Below are 8,692 nucleotides of genomic sequence, written 5' to 3'. Positions count from 1 at the left end.
GAATCATGAGTCGAAAAGGGTCAAATTATGAGCCGAACACGGTCGAACAGGGTCAAATCATGAGTCAAACAGGGTCGATAAAGCCATATAGGGTCAAATCATGAGTCGAACAAGGTCGAATAGTGAGTCGAACAGGGTCGAATCATTAGTCGAAAAGGGTCGATAGGGTCGAACAGAGTCGAATCATGAGTTTAATACGGTCGAATCATGAGTCGAACACGGTCGAATCATGAGTCGAACAGGGTCGAATCATGAGTGGAGCACGGTCGAACAGGGTCGAATCATGAGTCTAATACGGTCGAATCATGAGTGGAACACGGTCGAATCATGAGTCGAACAGGGTCGAATCATGAGTGGAGCACGGTCGAACAGGGTCGAATCATGAGTCAAACAGGGTCGATAGAGTCAATCAGGGTCGAACCATGAGTCGAACAGGGTCGAATTTTGAGTCGAACAGTGTCGAATCATGAGTCGAACAGGGTCGAATCATGAGTCGAACAGGGTCGAATTATGAGTCGAACACGGTCGAACAGGTTCGAATCATGAGTCGAACAGGGTCGATAGAGTCAAACAGGGTCGAAACATGAGTCGAACAGGGTCGAATCATGAGTCAAACAGGGTCGAATCATGAGTCGAACACGGTCGAACAGGGTCGAAACATGAGTCGAACAGTGTCGAATCATGAGTCGAACACGGTCGAAGCATGGGTCGAACAGGGTCGAATCATGTGTCGAAAAGGGTCGATAGAGTCGAACAGGGTCAAATCATGAGTCGAACACGGTCGAATCATGAGTCGAACAGGGTCGAATCATGAGTCGAAAAGGGTCAAATTATGAGCCGAACACGGTCGAACAGGGTCAAATCATGAGTCAAACAGGGTCGATAAAGCCATATAGGGTCAAATCATGAGTCGAACAAGGTCGAATAGTGAGTCGAACAGGGTCGAATCATTAGTCGAAAAGGGTCGATAGGGTCGAACAGAGTCGAATCATGAGTCTAATACGGTCGAATCATGAGTCGAACACGGTCGAATCATGAGTCGAACAGGGTCGAATCATGAGTGGAGCACGGTCGAACAGGGTCGAATCATGAGTCAAACAGTGTCGAATCATGAGCCGAATACGGTCGAATCATGGGTCAAACAGGGTCGAATCATGTGTCGAACAGGGTCGAATTATGAGTCGAACACGGTCGAACAGGTTCGAATCATGAGTCGAACAGGGTCGATAGAGTCAAACAGGGTCGAACCATGAGTCGAACAGGGTCGAATTATGAGTCGAACAGTGTCGAATCATGAGTCGAACAGGGTCGAATCATGAGTCGAACAGGGTCGAATCATGAGTCGAACAGGGTCGATAGAGTCAAAGAGGATGGAATCATGAATCGAAAACGGTCGAATCATGAGTCGAACAGGTCGAATCATGAGTCTAACAGGGTCGAATCATGAGTCGAGCACGGTCGAACAGGGTCGAATCATAAGTCAAACAGTGTCGAATCATGAGTCGAACACGGTCGAATCATGGGCCGAACAGGGTCGAATCATGTGTCGAAAAGGGTCGATAGAGTCGAACAGGGTCGAATCATGAGTCGAACATGGTCGAATCATGAGTCGAACAGGGTCGAATCATGAGTCGAAAAGGGTCAAATTATGAGTCGAACAGGGTCGATAAAGCCAAATAGGGTCAAATCATGAGTCGAACAGGGTCGATAAAGCCAAATAGGGTCAAATCATGAGTCGAACAGGGTCGAATCATGAGTCGAACAGGGTCGAATCATGAGTCGAACAGGGTCGATAGTGTCGAACAGGGTCGAATCATGAGTCTAATACGGTCGAATCATGAGTCGAACACGGTCGAATCATGAGTCGAACACGGTCGAATCATGAGTGGAGCACGGTCGAACAGGGTCGAATCGTGAGTCAAACAGTGTCGAATCATGAGCCGAATACGGACGAATCATGGGTCAAACAGGGTCGAATCATGTGTCGAACAGGGTCGAATCATGAGTCGAACACGGTCGAACAGGTTCGAATCATGAGTCAAACAGTGTCGAATCATGAGTCGAACACGGTCGAATCATGGGCCGAACAGGGTCGAATCATGTGTCGAAAAGGGTCGATAGAGTCGAACAGGGTCGAATCATGAGTCGAACAGGGTCGAATCATGAGTCGAAAAGGGTCAAATTATGAGTCGAACAGGGTCGATAAAGCCAAATAGGGTCAAATCATGAGTCGAACAGGGTCGATAAAGCCAAATAGGGTCAAATCATGAGTCGAACACGGTCGAATCATGAGTCGAACAGGGTCGAATCATGAGTGGAGCACGGTCGAACAGGGTCGAATCATGAGTCAAACAGTGTCGAATCATGAGCCGAATACGGACGAATCATGGGTCAAACAGGGTCGAATCATGTGTCGAACAGGGTCGAATCATGAGTCGAACACGGTCGAACCAGTTCGAATCATGAGTCAAACAGTGTCGAATCATGAGTCGAACACGGTCGAATCATGGGCCGAACAGGGTCGAATCATGTGTCGAAAAGGGTCGATAGAGTCGAACAGGGTCGAATCATGAGTCGAACAGGGTCGAATCATGAGTCGAAAAGGGTCAAATTATGAGTCGAACAGGGTCGATAAAGCCAAATAGGGTCAAATCATGAGTCGAACAGGGTCGATAAAGCCAAATAGGGTCAAATCATGAGTCGAACAGGGTCGAATCATGAGTCGAACAGGGTCGAATCATGAGTCGAACAGGGTCGATAGTGTCGAACAGGGTCGAATCATGAGTCTAATACGGTCGAATCATGAGTCGAACACGGTCGAATCATGAGTCGAACAGGGTCGAATTATGAGTGGAGCACGGTCGAACAGGGTCGAATCATGAGTCAAACAGTGTCGAATCATGAGCCGAATACGGACGAACCATGGGTCAAACAGGGTCGAATCATGTGTCGAACAGGGTCGAATCATGAGTCGAACACGGTCGAACAGGTTCGAATCATGAGTCGAACAGGGTCGATAGAGTCAAACAGGGTCGAACCATGAGTCGAACAGGGTCGAATTATGAGTCGAACAGTGTCGAATCATGAGTCGAACAGGGTCGAATCATGAGTCGAACAGGGTCGATAGAGTCGAACAGAGTCGAATCATGAGTCGAACAGGGTCGAATCATGAGTGGAGCACGGTCGAACAGGGTCGAATCATGAGTCAAACAGTGTCGAATCATTTGTCGAACACGGTCGAATCATGGGTCGAACAGATTCGAATCATGTGTCGAAGCTGCGGATCTGATGACATAAAAATTGATATAATAAAACTAAAGGCACAAGAATTGTCAATAAGTAAAACAGATACACTTCTTTCATTTGATGAAAATCTTTTTTAAACGAAACCAGGGATAGCACGAGATGCACTCGCAAACCTGCGAACAGGCACTTTCTAGTCTAAATTATGGAACAGTCTCTGGATAGTTGCTCCGACTTTAGAAGAAAACGGAAAATTTATGCTCGGTGTGCTTCTTCACCGATCGGAATAATTATTTTCAACAAAAACTTTTATTATCCTATTGAAGATATCGACTTCCTGAATTGAAAAAAAAAAAAAAAATTCACCTCCGATAATTTTTGTAAGGTCTGGAGATTTGAAAACCTTCCTTGTCTCAATTCTGATTGGTTAATGCAGTATCTTAATACACGGTTGTCTAAATGCTGTTGCGTAACCGTCCAAAATGTATAGGTTTCCAAATTTTTTTCCGCAAAAACTATTCGATATAAATTAAGGGGCAGTCTTGTTTGGCTTAATGGTCGTTAAAAATTCTTATAAAGGTTATTAACAACAGTCAAAAACGTATCAATGGCTGCTTAAAAACTGCAAAAAAAGTATCACCACAGGAGCACTGGCAATTGATCTAGAGCGTTTTAATTATCACGAAATGTTATTAACAACCCAGAGAAAATTACAAATTCACCAAGAAAATTGATACTTCTGCTGAAAACCAGTATCCAGTTCGTCTGTTCGTCCGCTGCACAGAGAAATGGAAAGGAATGGCAAAACCCGAATGCAGCTGCTTGCTACTTTTATTTTGTATATTGTTTGGAAAATCATCTAGGGATTGGAAAACTATCTAAGCACTGCTGTCTAAGATTTCCGAACAATGTTTACCAGAAGTGTCTGCTAAATACTGCTTAAACCAATCAGTATTCCGTTATCTAGATTGTTTGTTCATCCACTGCTTTGGGAAAAGGAAAGAAACGATGATCACTGAAAATAACTGCGATATTGAGCTCACTCCTATCCACGAATACGAAGGTGAATTCTCCAATTTTTTTTGCAATCATTGCATAAATACAGCCACTGGAGCATTTCCAGTATGATTATATGATCGAGTTAGTCCGAAAAAAATTTTGATGGTTAAAAACTCTTTTTCAAACTGGTTCCAAACTATTTCAAGTGTCATTTTCATTCGAGGGCTTTCTAGGGACTTTAATTTTTTGTATATAGTTGTAACATTCGCCCAAATATCACACAGCGACGGAGCGTAGAAAAAGTACCTATCAACGACTGGCAGGCGTCAGTTACCTTAATTCTACTCGTTTTTCACCGTCTCGACCTTGCCAGTTGATTTTCTGGTCTGTTTAGGGCAAAGTAAAAAGTTACCATTTTTAGGCCATCAGTCAAACGACTTTTGATCAGCTTTCGTTTGCATGCGAACACAACCACATAGCTGAGTCTCGGATCCTCAGACTACGTGATTGTCATTAAAAACACGGCTCGAACAACCTATTTTTATATGTTTTTGTGTGACAGTTTTATATTAAATCCATTGGAGATGGATTGACCCTTTCCTTTTTCTATCTACTCATGTCCTGAAATATCAAATAATATCGGTGTTTAATTAAGATCTAGGACATTACAGCAGCTGTTATAGTTAGTTTACCCAGTCCCTTCACATATAACAGTCTCTGGGGGACCAAGCCTCCGCTCCTGTGATTTTCTTGAGATAACACTCTTATCTCCTATATTTCGTGTCCCGGGAGGGTTCCGTGGTATTTCTCTTCCCCCCACTGAAGCCTCCGTCTCCACAAATATCTGTCACTAAGGTCCTTATCGTGTGTTATTGCCACGATAAGAGGCTCCGTGTTTTTCTGTCTCTGATACAACCGTTCTTCACAATTTCTATCATTGTTCTGATTTTCGTCTTTTTTATTCAAAATGGCCGTCTTTTTTCTATTTCTCAGAAATGTTCTTCTTCCGATCGAAATTTTAAAAATAAAAATTCTAGAACATTCTGACCCTCCGTCGCAACACTTTTCTGTTCATAAGGCCTTTAGTCACTTTTATTTCTGTCGCGGGAAGGTTATGCTGTGTCATCTGGCAGAATGGCACATACTCCCCGGACAAGTCTCCATCAATGTCCCTATTGATCGCACAACACCGGGTTATCGTCAAGTAGGTATCCAGTTTTCTGTAACCAATCTTACAAATCGCATAAGAAAATGAAATTTATCTACCACTTCAACTCACTACGTGTTCACAAATGGCATCGTACTACATCTCACTGCCTTTCAACATTTTCACAAAATTTGCACCATGAGGAGTGTCCTAGATAAAATTTCTTTTCTGACTACTTACGTCGTCTTGTTATACAACTTCTTTTCGCTCTTTGTGATTAAAAAGTGGGACGTGGCACGGCCACGCACCCGTTAAAATTAACTTTACTTCACTCACCAAGTATAATCAGTCATTTATGCGGTCCTTTCCATATTAAAACTAAGAAACTCTGTGGCTAGGAAAGTTATTGAGTTACCCACCCTTCTCGAGCGAGTTTACTCAAACTTACCATGTCGCCACACAGTGAATTTGTGTCTTACACAGGTTAAAAACTTCAGTCGTGAATAAATAGGTAAATATACTCACCTATGTTCCTTATATACATACATAGATAGTAGTAACTAAAATCAACAATTTCAACAATTTTAACAATTGCAACAATTTTCAAAGTTTGGTCTGACCAAACTAAATCAAAACAAAAAGTTTCACAAGTTCAATAATCAAAACTTGGTTGATTTGTTCAAGTTTTTACACACAAAGACAATCAAGTTTTTCTCTCCTTCTCCTCTCTCCTTTGGTCATCTTCACTCCATCACTTCTCCATCCTGATGTTCAGCGTCACTGTCTTCCAGAACTTTCTCTAACATGTCCAGAGAGTTGCGGGCCGTGCCCCAACCCTCCTGTTCCAACAGCCTCGGTTTGCAACAAGGTAGCAAGTCCACATTCACCTTCTGCTCCCGGTTCCTGCAAAAGCTGTTGTGAAGACATAGGCTCACGTTTCGTTCTAGGTCAGCTCTTAAGACCTCTTTCTTCTCATCTTCAGTAACACAAGGCGTTCCAGCTACCCGCTTCACCGCTGTGGTGACCGCGTTTCTGTGCGTCAAGAATGCTCGTTTATAGGCTCCTGGTCCTATATCTAGCTGGAAAGATTGATAGGCTTCCGTATTCCTTGACATGTGACGCTTCGCGCGTTCATACATCCAAGATGTCATCACTGCACGGAACCAAGGCATCAATCTTTGCCTTGACCATATTCTTTCAATGGCTTTAGGTATTCTCAGAACCTTGCAGGTGGTTCTGAAAAGATCCAACTCACGACTCATTTTAACGTTGCTCAACTGTTCAGGAGTCGGCACGGCCGTCTCCTGCTCACTTGTGTCCGCGTTAGCCTCTAACCATCTCACTGCTAGCATGGCGCTAACCACCACGATTGACACTTGTTGATTCTGATCGGGCAACCCCGTGGAGTACAACTCCTCCACGTCCCAGACTAGGATCAGATTCCCGCGTTTAGGGTACCACAACGTCTGCGCCAAGCAGTGGCAAGGATACTCCCCATGGGTTCTCACTATGTTCCTTCGGGTCCGATACCCTGAGGCTCCCAGCAACGGTTCCACTTCCATCAGAATTCTATGTAGGTCGTCTTTCTCTTCTATAGTGGGGAATTCAGTAGGTAACGCTCCACTCGCTTTCTGTTTCTCAAACTCACTCACATTTCCTTCGTTCAGTCTCATGAACTCTTCGCCCACAACGTCTTGCAACTCGCCTTCGGATCTCTTCGGGACTGCCCGAAAGATCTTTGCCAACAAGTCATATGACCTCTCTGACATTCTGGCCAACCTCACGCACTTTGGCACAGAGAAAAGTTGGTCAACCAACACTTGTTGCGTCCTCGCATCCATCACCACCATGTGCGTAGGATACTTGCTATTACAATACGGCGCTGAGCTTGAACCCACCATATATTTTGAACCAGTAGGTCTGTGATAGGCTTCACTATCCTTCAGATTCATTTCATTCTCTAGGGCTTCTCGCCAGCCTCCAATCTTTTGTTCTGTCTGTAATGCTCCAGGGAATATTTCCACGCTGAGGGACGTCACTAGCTCATGGGCACGCTCCAAGCGCTCGAGCGATTCTATCGAACTCGTCATGCTGCAAAATCCCAAGGCTGTGATCAGGTTTACGTCCGTCACCCCATGGCAGTCTGCGACCAACTCCATGGCACCCTTATCTGACATGCTCAATCTTCCGTACAATCGTGCCAGTTGTCGATGCTGCTCGCTTAGCGTAATCAGGCAGTGTCCCAGGTTACAAACATGTCCTTCCATCCCACTGTGTTGAGCCAAGCATGTGCCTTGCTTCAACCAATTACTCGATGTACCTTCCTCGGACAGCTCCGTGGACGGGTTGCTCTTCTTCTTCGTCAATCTCATGGCCAGCAGGCGTTGTATCATGGCCAGATCATGTAGACTCGCATCATCATCCCGGTCTAACATGATATCCGCGGTCATGTCCCAGATTAAGCCTGCGTTAGGATGGGGACACCAGGAAGGTTTCATGAGTTCCCACATCACTACTAGACTGGTTTTCAAGGGACCGTCCCAAGAACCACAATCAAAACTCACTTGCCCTTTTAGCTCGGGAATCGAGGGCTCGACTACTCGTTCTTCCAAAATAATTCCAAGCTTGGGTTGTTCCACCATCAACATTCCAATTTCCTTAATCCGTTCAACCCAGAAGTTGAGCACTGTGACTTGCTCGTAGTCGAAGTATGCTTCCCTGGCTTCTTCGTTCACGAAGGGATTATACGCCATCCCTGGTATACCAGACACGTATTGGAACGACTTCAGTTTCCCTAGTGTTGCAAACTCCTTTTGTCCTCTGGCCGCTTCAATCAAGTCTCTGCTCACTCTCAATTCTTTGTTGGAGTATCTTCTCACCTCTTCCAACTTGCGATAGCTTTCCATATCATTCGACTCCTTGCTTGGCACGGTCAATGGCATGTCCTGATATAGCTCTAGGAGTGCCCTAAGGAAGTTCCTTTCGCAATCAACTCCCTTTTGCCGAATGATCTTTATACATTCTCCCAACACAGGAGTGGGGATGCAATCCACCACGAACCTGACAAAGCAAAGGGCATCCTTACGCTTAGCCCATGCTATCGCTGAATCGTCTTTCGAAATCAATGCTCGTAGAGCTTCCATTAACTCTAGCTCCTGTTCTCGTGATTTCGAGTCATTACTGGCTTCATACTCCGCCTTTTTGATGCCCATCAAGCACCAAGCCAGTCGTATTTGCAGATCAGTTCTCACGCAAGGATGAGCCAGGTATGCTGCCACAGTAGCAGGTGCATTCATCGTCTCA

The sequence above is a fragment of the Symsagittifera roscoffensis genome, chromosome 5 (genome assembly GCF_963678635.1).
Source record: "Symsagittifera roscoffensis chromosome 5, txSymRosc1.1, whole genome shotgun sequence".
Classification (NCBI taxonomy): domain Eukaryota; kingdom Metazoa; phylum Xenacoelomorpha; order Acoela; family Convolutidae; genus Symsagittifera; species Symsagittifera roscoffensis.
This window is presented reverse-complemented; position numbering follows the sequence as displayed.